This window comes from Felis catus, chromosome C1 (assembly GCF_018350175.1).
Source record: "Felis catus isolate Fca126 chromosome C1, F.catus_Fca126_mat1.0, whole genome shotgun sequence".
Classification (NCBI taxonomy): domain Eukaryota; kingdom Metazoa; phylum Chordata; class Mammalia; order Carnivora; family Felidae; genus Felis; species Felis catus.
The window spans coordinates 216,061,921-216,075,719 of NC_058375.1; the positions used below are offsets into that span (position 1 = coordinate 216,061,921).

Here is a 13,799-nt window from a genome sequence, read left to right on the forward strand (position 1 = left end):
TTCTAACCATCCCTGTCCTTTGAAACAAACATGCGTTAGTTTCGTACCTAAAACCCCGACTTACTGATTTTGCTGTACATGTTCCCACTAGAAATGCTTGTTGGGTCATTGAACGTTAGGAATAGCTTACGTGTTTGTTTGTTTGTTTGTTTCTTTTGTCTTTGGAAGGGCAAGGAATAAAAATTGGTGGAACGAGAAAGCATACACTCAACAGGAAGCAACCTCTTGAGACCTCCTTGCCTTCAAGAACAGGAAAGGCAAAAAGAGTCCGCACACAACTTACCCCTAAACGTGTAACGTTGTCGCCCAGCTTCCCCCAGACCCGACTCTGGCTTTCTTATTGGATTATTTCTGTGTGTTGAATGTTGATCTGTGCTAATCTGCTAAACAGTTTACATGCAGCATTTAATTTTCATATTTGTTTAGGAAACTGAGTCACAGAGAGGTAAAACAGCCAGAGATTCAAGCCCAGCAGGCTGGCTCCCGGGTCAGTGCTCTTAGCCTGTCCTGATACCATTGAGAATTTCCTGGGCCCCCCAAATGCCCCTTTGATGTTCTCTTCCTCTCTGAGTCTTCTCTACCTGCCCTTTCAGGGTGACTGCCTCCTTTTAAAGGCTGCAACATACATTTTAGGGCTGATTGTATCATTTGCAGGAATTCAGTTGCCCACACCAAAATCAGACACCAATATTCACCCTTCTTGACCCATGTCTCTGTCTTCCTGTGTCCTCTGAAAATCCAGGGTTTGCATTTAGAATCCTGTGCTCCCATGAGATCCTGATACAGCACATAAAATGAGCATAATAAGGGGCGTGTGGGTGGCTCAGTCAGTTAAGTCTCCGACAGGCTCAGGTCGTAATCTCATGGTTCCTGAGTTTGAGCCCAGCATCAGGGACAGCTCAAGCCTGGAGCCTGCTTTAGATTCTGTGTCTCCCTCTCTCTCAGCCCCTCCCCTACCCGTGCTCTGTCTCTCTCTCTCTCTCTCTCTCTCTCTCTCAAAAATAAATACACATTAAAAAATTTTTTTAATGAGAATAATAAAAGTATCTGCCCTACTGGTTAATGGCGAAAAAGGACTCAAGGGGTAACTAGCTATGGACCTTGGTCAGCCAATGATAGCTTTTGTCCCAGGAAAGACCCCTGATTCCTCCAGGTTTCTGCATTGTCGAGGGCCCTCAGTCGTGCAGGGGGGACTCCCGTGCTGCAGTAAGAAGGCTGGCAATTGCCAGAAGTGGTTAGAATCCAGTCTCCAGAGTGGTCTCAGGTCAAATTCTGGTTCTACTACTTTCTTGCTGTCCAGTTAAACCCTGGAGCTTCAGTCTACGCAAGTGTGAAATGGACTAAGGAGAGTAGCCAAGTATGGGATTTAGGATGAAGTGTGTCACCCCATGGAAAGTGCTTGCCACGCAGTAAGTCAGTGGTGGTTCAATTTACTGAGCATTTATTGAGCGCTTATTGCATGCCTGGCTTAGGGACACAGGCTTGGCGAAACGTAAACGGTTATGATGCTACGTATTCTACTTGCACTCTGCGCAGCAGGAAGTACTCCTTCTTTGTAACGTTCACCGTGACTGCCTTTCTTTTCGTCTTACTTTTCCATTTTGCACTTGCCCTCACAGCCCCGCAACCGCCTGCATTCCACCGTCCTCGACCGGTGTTAGAAACAGGATTCTCAGAGTTAGGCACCACCCTCCGCGTCCTGGCCGACGCTGGAGGATCCAAACCTCACCCAGGGGTCCCTCTTGGAGTTCTCCAAGAAGGGGTGGGAGGACAGGGGTGCGGGGAGCACAGGAGCGTGACCGAAAGGTCACTATGAACCAGGCGCATCTAGATCTGCTCGGTGCCAGGGACCACGACCCCGGGGGCGCCCGGCGACCGGGACCCCATTCTCCGGGCTGGCGCCGGGAGGAGGAAGAGGAGGAGGCACCCAGGCCAGGTCCCCGCCGGGGGTAGGAGAGCCGCGGCGCCACCCCCCGCCGGCACGCTCTCTCCCGGGCGGGCCTCCGGCGGCCCCGGCACAGCCCCGCCCCTGCAAACCACACCCGGCTCCGGCCTCCCGGAGGCCCCGTCGGCCCCGCCCCCTTCGCGCTCGCCCCACCCCCGGCCTCCGGCGACAACGGCTCGGCCACGCCCCCTAATTATCCACATTCCGCCCCCCGGCCTCTCGGCTGCCGCAGCGAGGTCCGCCCCTCCATGTTGGCCCGCCCCTTACTTATTCCTACCCCGCCCCGGCCTAGCAGCCGCCTGGGCTAAACCCCGCCCCCACGGCCTCGGGGGAGCGGGGGGACCCGCTGGTCCATACCCCGCCCCTGCCTCTGGCCCCCCCGGCCCCATGATCGGCCACGCCCCCTCCGCTCTTGCCCCGCCTCCGTCCGATAGGCCTGCGGAGGCCTGCTCCCTGCTCCCCCTCCCTGTCCCCCTTTCTCCCTCACTCCCCGTCTCCCAAGTAGCCTCGGCTCAGGCACCGCCCTGCCCCCAGGCCCCGCCCCGGCGCGGAGACCATCCCTCCCCTCCGAGCCCGGGTCCCCGCCTCGCGCGCCCCGCCCCCGCTCCCGCCCCCGCCCTCGCGGCCCCGCCCCGGCGCGGGGACCACCCTCCGCCCGCGGAGGCGCGGGCCGAGCGCTCGGGGCACTCTCGGCGGTCCCGGCCGTTCGCCGCCGCCGCGCGGAGATTCGCGCGGAGATTCCGCGGAGCCGCGCGCGTCCCCGGCCGGGCTGAGCTCCCAGACCGCGACGAGAGCCGCAGGAGCCCGCGGGGACGCAGTGCGAGCCAGGTAAGCTGGCGGCAGCCCGGCCGTCCCCTGCGGGCCGCTCCCGCCCCGCGCCCGGCCTCGCTCCCGCGGCGCCTGCCGGGGCTCGGCGGGCTCGCACCCTCGTGGGCGCCGATCGCTCGCCCGTCGCCTGAGTTCGGAGCTCCGGCTGCCTGGGCACGGCCGGCGCCGGGAGGTTTCGGGAAGACTCGCGCCCCTGGCCGCCTCCTGGGCTCCCGAGTCACCCCGGCGCAGGCGGCCGGGCCGGGGTTCCGGGCGCCGAGCCGCTGTCGGAGCCCCCCTCTCCTGGCCCTGGCGCCTCCCAGGCAGGCCCTGCGGGGTGGCCCGGCTCGGTGACCGCACGCGTCCCCGGGGCGCCCCCTCGCGCGGCCCTGGGGAGGAGAGGGGGCGCGCGGTCCCGGGTTAAACTTGTTGGTGACAATGCATATTTCAACTTCGGAGATCCCTCGTTTTAGGATGGAAATGAAAATCCCGGGTTCTGGCCCGGCTGTCCGGTGAGCGAGCAGCCGCGAGCTGATAGCGCGGGCGGCCGGCGGGTGGGGACGGCCGGGAGAGAGGCACGTTGTTCTCCCAAGTGATGTTTCCCGGGAAGCCGGCTCCGCGCTGCGGATTGGTGGTGCCCGGGAGTGCGGGCGGCTCCTGGCCCGCGGCCGCTCCTGCAGCCGGGGGACCAGGCCGGCACTGGCCCTTCCCCGGGGTGCCGGGCGGCGCGCGGGCGGCGGCCCTCTACGTGCCGAGAGGCCGGGGAAGTCTCCCGGCCAGTGAGATTCAAGAAGGGGACGTTGGGCTGGATTTTATTCGTGCTGATTCTTGGCAAGTTAATGCAGCAGATTTGCACTGTGTCCTCCATCAGTAATAAGTTCGTGTAACTTTTGATCACAAAAGCAGTATATGCTTTGGGTACAAAACGTAATAAAGAGAAACAGAAACAGTAAAACAGAAACCATCCGTGATCGCACTCTTCCTACCTGCCTTCAATGTTTACATTCTTGGGGTCATAGGCTTGCCGATTTAATGAGTAAGTTACCACTGGAGCCTCTCCTGCCTAAATCAAAGTAATCGCTTTATGCGACTCTACCCTTCCCCACCCTTCTAAGTGTGATGGTCTCTGAACACCAAAGTTTGGGCTTATTGGCCTGGCTCCCTTCTCAGCTGGCCACGGGTTCCCTTCCTGCAGGCCTGAGGTGGAGAGAGAGGGCGCAGTCAGCTTAGAACACTGGGTAAGACTTGATTGGCCTGGTGCCTCTCCACCTTCCCCTGTGGTTTTGGTTCCTTGCCTTGTAATAATGAAGGTAATGATTCTCAATCTGCTTCTCAGGCCACCATAAAAATTAATGGGTGGTTTGCAAAGCGTTTTGACATTCTTGGATGGACAGCGGCTGTACTTTAAGGGGCTAGGGAGCGTTTTGCTGTTCCACGTTGCTGTCGTCATCAAATAAAAACAGTCTACCTCCCACCTGGCCGCCCTGACCAGGAAACAGTCTCTACTGATGTCCGGTGGAGCCTGGAGAACGTTCCCGGCTCCCTGCTCAGTGCATTCTGTCCAACAGGTCGGGGAGGGGGCGGGGGCTTGGAAGGAGACAGCACCCCCCCAGTCCGCCTCCTCGCTCTGCTTTCCGCATGTGGGCGGTTGTGGGGAGGGTGAGGGGAGACTGACATTAAGTGGGCCCCCCGTTGCACAGGCCCCCGTGCCTGTCCATCTGTGGAATGCCAAGGCCACGCTGATCCCAGAAGGAACAGTTAGTTCTGGGAGGACTCAGAAAGTGAACAAACCTGGCTTCCTAGGGATTTGTCTTACAGCTCGCTTGTTTACGAAACGAACAATGAGCAGCTCAGATCTGCGGTGCCGGAGAAGCTTCTGTGAGCTTTAGTTTTTTTCCTGTTGTTCCAAGACGCAGGCCCCACACTTTGTGGCCTTTGAAAACAATTACTAGGGACTCGGACCTGGTGTGCGAAGCCCGCGTGGGGAGCGGTGCACGCACGTTGCCTTTTGTTCCCCCGGCAGAGAAACCACGGTGGCAGAGCCTCTCTGTAGGCCGGTCTGCAGGGCGCCTGTTTGTCATTTGATAGTTTCGTGTGTTTATTGTTGCTACCACCAGCGCTTTGATCTGCCCAAGGTCTAGCTGATCGCAGCCCAGACACAGGGGGATTTCCAGAAGGACCCAGAATGAGGGCTGGACAAATTGCAGCTAAGTGTCCTTAACTGGGCCGTCTGCCAATTAGTGTTATGCTCTTAATTTTCTCGGTGGAGGGAGGAAGAGGCAGTCTTCCTGAATTTTCTCCCTTGCTGTTGTTTGCTAACTTGATTTCTGGTTACCCAGCAGCCTGGAATTACTTTCCTGCGGCTGCTGGTGCAGACTTCTTTCTTATTCTAATGGCTTCTAGTCCGTCGATAAGGTATGCTAATGTGAATGGGGTTTACGCCCTTGGGTCCTGGGAGGCCGCTCCCACATTTAAATCTTCAGATCGCAGCCAGTTCCTTGGGGAGGAGGCCCCCTGGCTTCCCTCAGCTTCTTAGGGGAAGCCCTTGACCCAAACAAGGTTAAGAATCCCTGAGTTCGACCCTTGCCGACCTCATGCCGGGCTCCACGCAAATGTCTGTGGCTCCCTGTTTAGGGCATCAGCCTTGTTTTGACTGAGTAGAAGCTGCTGTTGTAGCGAGCGGGCCTTGGGCCAGCCACGTGGGTTTTCCTTAGGTCTGTTATTTTCAAATTCAACACCTGAACCGGGCAGTGCTGTGACTTTTCTTCTGAGAACTGGAGTCAGGCCCCCGGGATATTTTCGAAGGCCCTGGAGATGCACACTGGGGCATCTTTGCCCCGAGGTCACTGCCTGACAACCCAGTTACCGGGAAAAGGGTCACCGGGCAGCTGCCTAGACATCACCCAGAGTGCTCTGGCTGGCTTTGCTCCTGGCCCAGAGGGGAGCCCGGGGTCCTTCAGTGTTTACACTCAGCTCCCAGGACTCTGCGCCTCCGGCCTCCCCAGCTATTGGCACAATAGAAGCCCCACCTTCCGCCTTCACCCTCCGCGGGAGGGACCGAAAAATAATTCACCGAGTCCCCGAACACCCAGGGCACAGTCCCGCGACTTGTTCAGGATCTCTCAGGAAGCCTGAGCCTGCTTTTCAGTGGGCCCTGGGGCATCCGTGTGTTACATAACAGCACCTGGTGCCATCTGGCCGCACGTCTTAAGGGAGAGGATGTCAGTATTCGGCCTTTCGAAGGCAAGAGAATGCAGAAGGTATTTTAGAAATAAAGGGGTGTGTTTCAGGGAGGGAAGGGTGAACCCCACCCGGGGCATCACGGCCCCCCATCCGCCAGGTGACCCAGTGCCCGCCCGAACCAAACGCTCAGTAAGCGAGTAAGATTTCAGGAAGTAGAGAGGTGGGCTGGGTTCACCAAATTGAAGCTGAAATTTAGGGCGGTTTGGGGACAAGAAGGGCTTACGAAGCATCGGGCCTGGAGTGCACGCTTAAAAATCCCTCCAGACACCGCGAGGGGTTCCATTTTACAAGGAAGCTACGAGAATTTAAGCAGCTCTCACAACACAGTGGTCCAAAAAGTGCTTGAGGTGAGAAATCAGCCTATATCTGCCTGAGCCCAGAGCTCGTGATCGCATCTCCCAGTGTGCTAAAATGAAAGGCATTCATACCTTTGGGTCACATGAAGCCACGCTCAGGAAGATAGCAGAGTACCTGCCTCCCTTGCACAATTCTAAAAAAGCTTGCACTCTGAAGGTGAGACATCTCTAAAACCCGTAAAAATCTCTGCAGCCTAAATGGAAGGCAGCCGGTTGGCACCTTTATTCCCCGGCGTGGTGGTGGGGGGGGGGGGGTGCGAGCTGTGTCCCGCCCTGTCCACAGGGTCAAGGTTGATTTCTTTGGGAGACTGAGGTTTTGAAGTTGGGGTAACTCGGACAGGAGCCACCGTGAAGTCTGTTCTGGTACCAGGAAGCGAGGGTATTCCGGGCAGATGAGGTCACTAGAACAAGGTAAAGATTATGGGAAGTCTGGTAAGTCAATGAAAGATAAGGATTCCGCCTTCCGCGTCGTAATCAAATAAATGACATGCCCCGAGATTATGCTTATCTGCTCATTAAAAGCTTGTCTCTGGAGAAACTCTCTGCTGGTTCCTGTTAGCCCCACTCCTCTGAACAAATTGAGAAGAAAACTTCCCGTGGAAGGCTTCTGTGGTTCCAGAATTCCTGGTATTCATTTCTCCTCTCTCTGTCTTCCTCTTTCCCCCGGTCTGTGGGACTGAGGCAGGAAACCCTGTCCCATTTTCAGGAACACGCAAGCCTGCTCGGGTCCCCGGGCCTGGAGGGAACAGAGGTGTCCTTTGCCGGCCTGCCCAGGCCTGTGCTCCACTGAAAACCCCACTCTCCGAGGAAAGGAACAAAGAGCCTTTCTGGCGGCACCTGCCGGTTAGGGTGCTGTCGTGTAAACACCCCCTCTGGCACCAGCTGCGGCACTAAATGTCGCACAACCTGCGGGAGCCAGTGGGAGCCAGCTGCAGCCCGCCTTCCGTCGCTCTGAGCCCCCGCAGCCGGCCCCCTTACCGAGTGGGGGAACCCGTGACCCAGTCGCCCGGCTTCTGCCCGGACCGCGTGTGCCTGGCAGCTGGGCCGGGAGAGGACGTGGATGTCGCTGGTAGCCCGATTCGGCCAGCCTCAAAACGTACTGGACGTTGAAATCTCCTGGGAGATTTTGTAAAAATCCACCTTCGCCAGCCTGGTGCCCGGTGGAATCCAGATCTCTGAGGGTGGGGCCCAGACACGGGCAGTTTCTACAAACTCCCCGTGAGAATCCCCGTTCTACTCTAGTACTCAGGGCTCCACTCCGCCGAGGTGGGGGAATTTGTAGGAAGGACTGGAGATGTGGTTTGGGACCGGGTGGGGCAGACCCGGTATTTGAAGCCAGGGAAGGTTTTTAGGGCCAGGTTCTTGGAAAGGCAGCCAGAGGTCCCTGACCTTTCCAGTTGCCATTTGGAGACCTTACTCCGTTGGCCCTTTCCTTCCGTGGGTGGCGATCAGCATACTTCCTGGTGGTGCCTTGGTCTCTCCCGCTGGTCTAGAACAGAGAAGGGTGTTCGTGGACAAAGGGATCGGGATCAAGCCAGGAGGCCTGTCCTTGGGGCGATCGCTTCTTGGGTGGGTTTTTGAAGAGCTGATTTCAAAGCAGAGCGCCAGAGTCGAGAGGAGCTTCCCAGGACCACCCAAGCGAAGAAAGGAGAAACTAAGGGCTTTGTGAGTCTGAGCTTGGTTACACACATAATCTGATTGTTTGTTCTCTATCATCATTAGCAGCCAAATTATTTTAAAACAGCGAGAGCTCCTTGGGAGACAGCAAGCACGTGGGAAGGGGGGAGCGTCCTTGAACTTCTGAGCCAGGCTTGTTAGCAGGAAGAGGGAAGCTAGGCCCCCGGGATGCAGAATTGGAGGAGGCGGCCCTGGGGTTGTTCCCTTACAGGGTGATGAGACGAGGAGGACCGGTTGAGAGGTTGAGAGCACCGACTGGGGCCTCGTTTCCTTAGGGTTGAGCCCATGAATGTGGAACAGCTCACTGGAGACTCTGAGTGTGAGCTGGGGCCCCTGGGAGCACGCTTCGGGTCACCCCATGAAGATGGGGGCAGGAAAGCCAAGGGGGAGGAGGAAAGAAGCTGCTGGAAGCGGGAGACCATGCAGGCTCTGTGTCCCACCGAGCCGGGCAGAAGATGGGGTGTAGAGGAGAAGGGGGTTGAGAGCCTGACATAAACAAGGTGGTTGTGGGGTTGATCAGAGAAGCAACATCAGGAAGACAGGGGGCCCCTGGGTTTGGCTTGTTAGACCCGTGTGATTGTGGTGGTTGGAAGCTTCTAGAAAAAAATCGAGAACACCGAGCGTGGACCACTGAGAAGAATGTTAGCGGTAAAAGAAATAGGACTGTCGTTTGATGGTGTCGAGACAAGAGGGACCCAGGGCTGGGTCAGAGGGCCTGCAATACTCCAGGGCAATGAGTGGGTGAGTGGCCCCAGGTCCCCTGAGGGAAGGAAGGAGATGGTTGTGGGTGGTTGTCATCGGGAAGAACAGGTTACAGAAGACTTCCCCAAATGCCTTTTCGCCCTGTGCTCATCTGGCTCATTTTTTTGCTCGCCTTTGGGGGGTGCTGGCTGGGGGACTCCTGGGTGCAGGCCCCTTCTCAAGAAGCCCTTCCTGGGTCCCCAAGATGTGGAGCGGACCCTGCTCCCTGCATGTCTGTTGACCCGCTAGGCTGGACACTGCTCAGCACCGGTTACACTTGATCGCCACACCTTCCGTGCACAGACAGTGTGTCCCCTGCACGTGGGAACTGACAGGTGGAGAGAGGGGCTGACCAAGCTGAACACTCAAGGTGGTGACCTCCCGTATAACCATTTGGGGAGCACGTTAACGTTCTCTTCTTAGACATCTTAACAGTTCAAAACGCACACTGGGTGGCAGAAGTAATTTCTGGCTTTTAAGAATTCTGGCCTGTGAATGGTAATCAGCTTACTCGGAAATGTCGAGTGGCACCTCTGTCACTCTGCCATTTAACGTTTCATTCAGCGAGGCTTCACTCCACCTTTGCTTACCCATTTTCCGCTACTGCCCCAAATTCAAATTGAAAGGATTTGAATTTTTAATAGGTTTTGAATACAAAGAAGTAAGTGGAATATGCTAACGCTGCACATGCGTTCGACTCTCTGTTTCTTATGACCCTGAGAATCGTGGCTTTGAGAAGTGGTATCACATATGTGTACGTGTCCTTTGGGCGAATAGAAAGTCAAGGCGCTGTGTTGAAATTTCACTGGAAACCGTCACTGGAGCTGATACAATAATACGTGTAAATAACTCACGTAAAGTGCCGGAATCGCTCAGTTGACGGCGCGGAGGTCCACGGTCACAGTCAACACGGTCGTCTGCTCTGGTCTGGTCTCCCTTTTCCTCTCCGTCGCCCCCATCCCGAATACCCCTCGCAGAAGTTGGGCTATTTGTTTTTTCCCCCTTTGTGGTTTCAGAAATCAGTGTTCAAGACATTTACAGGAGAAAAGCTCTGTCCCTCAGAGTCCTGGTGTCCTGGCGACACCTGTTGGATATTTTACCTTTGTAGTGCCGGATGAGGAAACCTCACTGTCCCATTTTGTTCACGTTTCAGGCCCTCGTCAGAGGGTGCTGGCTCAGGGTGACGTCTTGGGAGATCGGACACTGGCTGTACATCCAAAATGAGTTTCTTCGAGTTCATGCAGCGCACGTGTTTCGCTCGTATTTTATTAGAACCATCTATGATTTCAGGACTGTTCACCTGGGGACAAGTGTATGCTGGTCACAGAGACAGGTGCCTGAAGGGCCTTCTCTGCTCCGTAATCAGGGCTGTGGCGGATGCTGGCAGTCACAGGTGGTATAGTGACTGTGGGAAGAAAGGAAAAGGCCACCAGGAGTTCATTTTCTCCAGGTGCGAGCCTTGTCCTTCCCCTCACTTGTATTTTATTTGTAAATATCTTAAGAGCCCGAGAAATTCAGTTTCAGGTCATTTGACATTTAGATGCTCATCTCGGAACTGTAGTTACTGTTTGAAAGGCATACACACACGCACGCGCACACACTTGAAATACTCCTATCCACCTTTTAACATGGAGATTTTTCTGTGGTTTCAAGTATTCATCGGGCTTTTCCTCCTTGTCAGGCACTGTGCCGAGTCTCCTATAAATGGCCTTTTCTTTTCAGTCAATTAGGAAACAGCCTGACTTGCACAAGCGAAAGTCACACGTGCTTCAAGGAAAATCTTCAAGGAAAATGAAGAATGAAGCGACCAGCCACCTATCTTGTTCTTCCAGCCCTGTTCTTTGTACACAAGCTGCTGTCCGGGAACAGAAATAGGTGAAACTTAAGTTTTTCACAGACCGGAATCCGGGAAGTTCCTCTTTGCCGTGGCGTCTCCCATGACTCGGGGCACACCTGGGGCTTCTCAGTCCCATGCACCTGTCCGTGTCTGGAACTTGGGCTTTTCTGTTTACTTCTGATTTTGACACTGGACAACTTCGAGACCCGGCTTTCTTGTCTGGGAAAGGGTGGTGTAGTGCTTACTTCTGGGAGCTGGGAGATGTCGGCGCGGAGGTGTGGATTTTACCGCATCAGCCCCATACCTACCCTGGGAGGTTTTTGTGACCGTGGCCTCTTTTGAGTCCTGTGTGCACCGCAAGTTTTTCTTAAATACTGAGTAAATAGAGATTCTTTGGTGATGTTTCGCCATCTGAATTAAACCGGAGTGCAGGGCTTCGATATTTTTAGGTGTTCAGTCTGACCTTTGGACCGTATACGGGCGCAGACTGATGGCGTGATGTATTGGTAGATGTCTAAATAAGGATCACTTCCCCAATCCTTGCCCCATTCCTCAAATTTCTGGGAGCAGGAGGAAATGGGAGGGATACAGTCAGCAGGTTGTGCCCCAGGCTCAGACCTGGGCTGGATTGTGGCTCTGACCGGTCTCACGTGCGGGGGGACCAGCAGCCGGTCCCTGGTGGCCGCTGAGCCTGCGTTTTAAAAGGCCTGACCTGCCCGGACTACCCTGGGGGCTGCGAGTGGGGGGACTGAGAAACGAGTTGTGTTTAATGCAAGTACTTTCTAGATAAATACATTTTTCTGGAGGAGTTTATTGTGATTTTTCCTTCTTTTCTCTTAAAAAAAAAAAAAGACCTCTCCCCCTGAGGTTTTTTAAATTAGTCAAATAATCATATGTTCATCTTAGAAACATTACAAAACGTGGGGCACCTGGGTGGCTCAGTCGGTTAAGCATTCAACTCTTGATTTCAGCTCAGGTCGTGATCTCAGCATTTGTGAGTTCGAGCTCCTTGTCAGCCTGCTTGGGATTCTCTCTCTCCTCTCTCCACCCCTCTCCTGCTCGTGCATGCTCCCTCCCCCCCCCCCCATCTCTCTCTCTCTCCCCTCTCAACATCAATAAAAGTAAACTTAAAAAAATATATTATAAGATGCAAAAGGAGAAAAAAGTTCACATCACTGGAAGTCGGCCACTCACGATAACCACTCTGGTGTGGACAGGACATTTTTCTTAGGGTCTCTCTGACGTCTTCAGAGGTCAAGTCCAAGCCCTTGCAAACAGAGCAGCATGGTAGAGTGGAGACTTGTTCAGTGCGCACCTGATGCGTCGCAAGTCCTTCTTATTTTTGAATGAACTCTATGCTTTTGAAAAACTGCTTTTTACCTAAAATTATTGCTGACGTATTTTCACATCAGCAAACACAGACTTGGACCCCCAAATGACCGTCAGATTTGTACGGGAGGTACCCTCTTTAACAAATCCTTATTCAGAGACCATTTCCAGCTCCTCTGAAATTATAAACAGTACTACAGTGAACATCTCCATACACACATCTTTTTTTCAATACGTGTTTTTCCTTTGGATGAATTTTTTACCACTATTGTGCTCAAATTCTCCAGAGGACTTCTAATTCTATTAACGGTTGGACGAATGTGTAATCGCTACTCAGAGAAACACCTCCAAAGGCAGTGACCTTGAGAAGAGTTTCTACATCCGATTCATGCAACCGGGTGAACTTTAAGACCAGCCTTAGACCTGCCGGTACCCCAAACCCTCATGCTCTGCATTGTGAGCTTTTGGGGTGGGCTTGGAAACGCACACCTGAATTTTAAGATGTGCACTTACACGCGGGTTTCAAAAACATTAACATCTGGGGGGAAGTGTGCGTCTGAGGACAAGGAGGAGTTTCTGTCGGAGGTCCTAGGGGCCCCCTCCGCCCTGGAAAGGAGTGACTGATGATTTCCTCGCTGGCTGCTTTAGGAACTGTCATTGCTAGGGGCCCCCCCCGCCCCCCAGGGCCATGTCATTCTGGGCACGGGGGTGATTTGTGGGGCGGTGTCTCTGATCAGCTGTGACGAGACGGACTGCGGTTGGATCTGGTGGGTCTGGCCCAGGGCAGCGCCCCAGACTTGGTTTTCAACTTCCAGGTTCATTAAGAGGAGAAAGTGCTTGCTGCCTTCTACGGACAGTGAGGCCGTCCTTTTGATTCCTAAGCGCGGTCTGCTGTCACAGGACTTCTGCGTTCTGGCAAGAGAGGAAGACTACGTTCGGGGTGGAATGTGTTTTGGCCTGTGTCCTCAGCGTGGCTTTGCAACGGGGGCCTGGCTGCCTCTTGGCACAGCCGCGGCCATGAGTCACTGCTCACCTATTGTAACATGAGGCAGCACTGTGGAGGCTGACGGGAAGGCCTGGGGACAGCTCCTTCGCTCTGGGTATTTGTTCTCGGTGGAGTTTGGGGGGCGGGGAGCCCCTAGACTGGGCCTGAGCGCTGAGCCTTTTGTAACTCTCCGGGGCGCTGTCCCTGGCCCTGTTCCCCCCCGATTAGCTGTTGTTTGACTCAAAGGCCTTCATTCCCTCACTCACACTGACCCTGCTGTGTGCCAGGCAGAGGCTGGAGGCCTCTGTCTAGGGAAGTGGCCACCAGAGTACAGGAGGAGAGGTCAGGGTTCGCGAGGTTAGGGAAGTGGCCACCAGTGTACAGGAGACGAGGTTAGGGAAGTGGCCACCAGTGTGCAGGAGACGAGGTTAGGGAAGTGGCCACCAGTACAGGAGGAGAGGTCAGGGTTCACGAGCTGTGCTGGGGGCTCAGGACACTAGGTGAGAGACAAAGAACTGGGCAGGCGCCTGCAGGGGACTTGGGGGCGGGGGCAGTGGGTAGTTGGGTGAGTATAGGAAATCAAAGGAGGTGACTGCTTTCTGGGAGACCCTGGCGGGGGATGCCAGGGGCAGGTGGCTGGATGGAACAGTCCTTCTGGGCTTCATTCAGCTTTGAACTTCCAGGCCCTGGAAAAACTTGATTAAACATGTGGGCGTGACTTGAAAGGGGTCTGACACCCTCCCCTCACCCCGGATCACCTCCTCACAGCCCTCCTCTCTCCACCTGGGACTCCCGTGACCCTGCCGGGTGACCGGCCACTTCTCCCTCCCGACCTATTAGGAAAGTCTCCTAAAATCATCCAACTAAATGACCACTCTG

At 55.1% G+C, this 13,799-nt stretch overlaps 1 protein-coding gene across 2 annotated transcripts in view; it reads left to right on the top strand.

Moving 5' to 3' along the window:
• Window positions 1-2,639: 2,639 nt before the first annotated feature.
• The window catches only part of SH3BP4 (SH3 domain binding protein 4), an 85,858-nt gene continuing 74,698 nt past the window's right edge, over window positions 2,640-13,799 (top strand). The window contains exon 1 of one of the 2 annotated variants that reach the window (XM_023259832.2): window positions 2,640-2,773. The gene's annotated coding sequence lies outside the window, so the exon portion shown is untranslated. The remainder of the gene's footprint in view (window positions 2,774-13,799) is intronic. The other variant, XM_023259833.2, reaches the window with a different exon arrangement.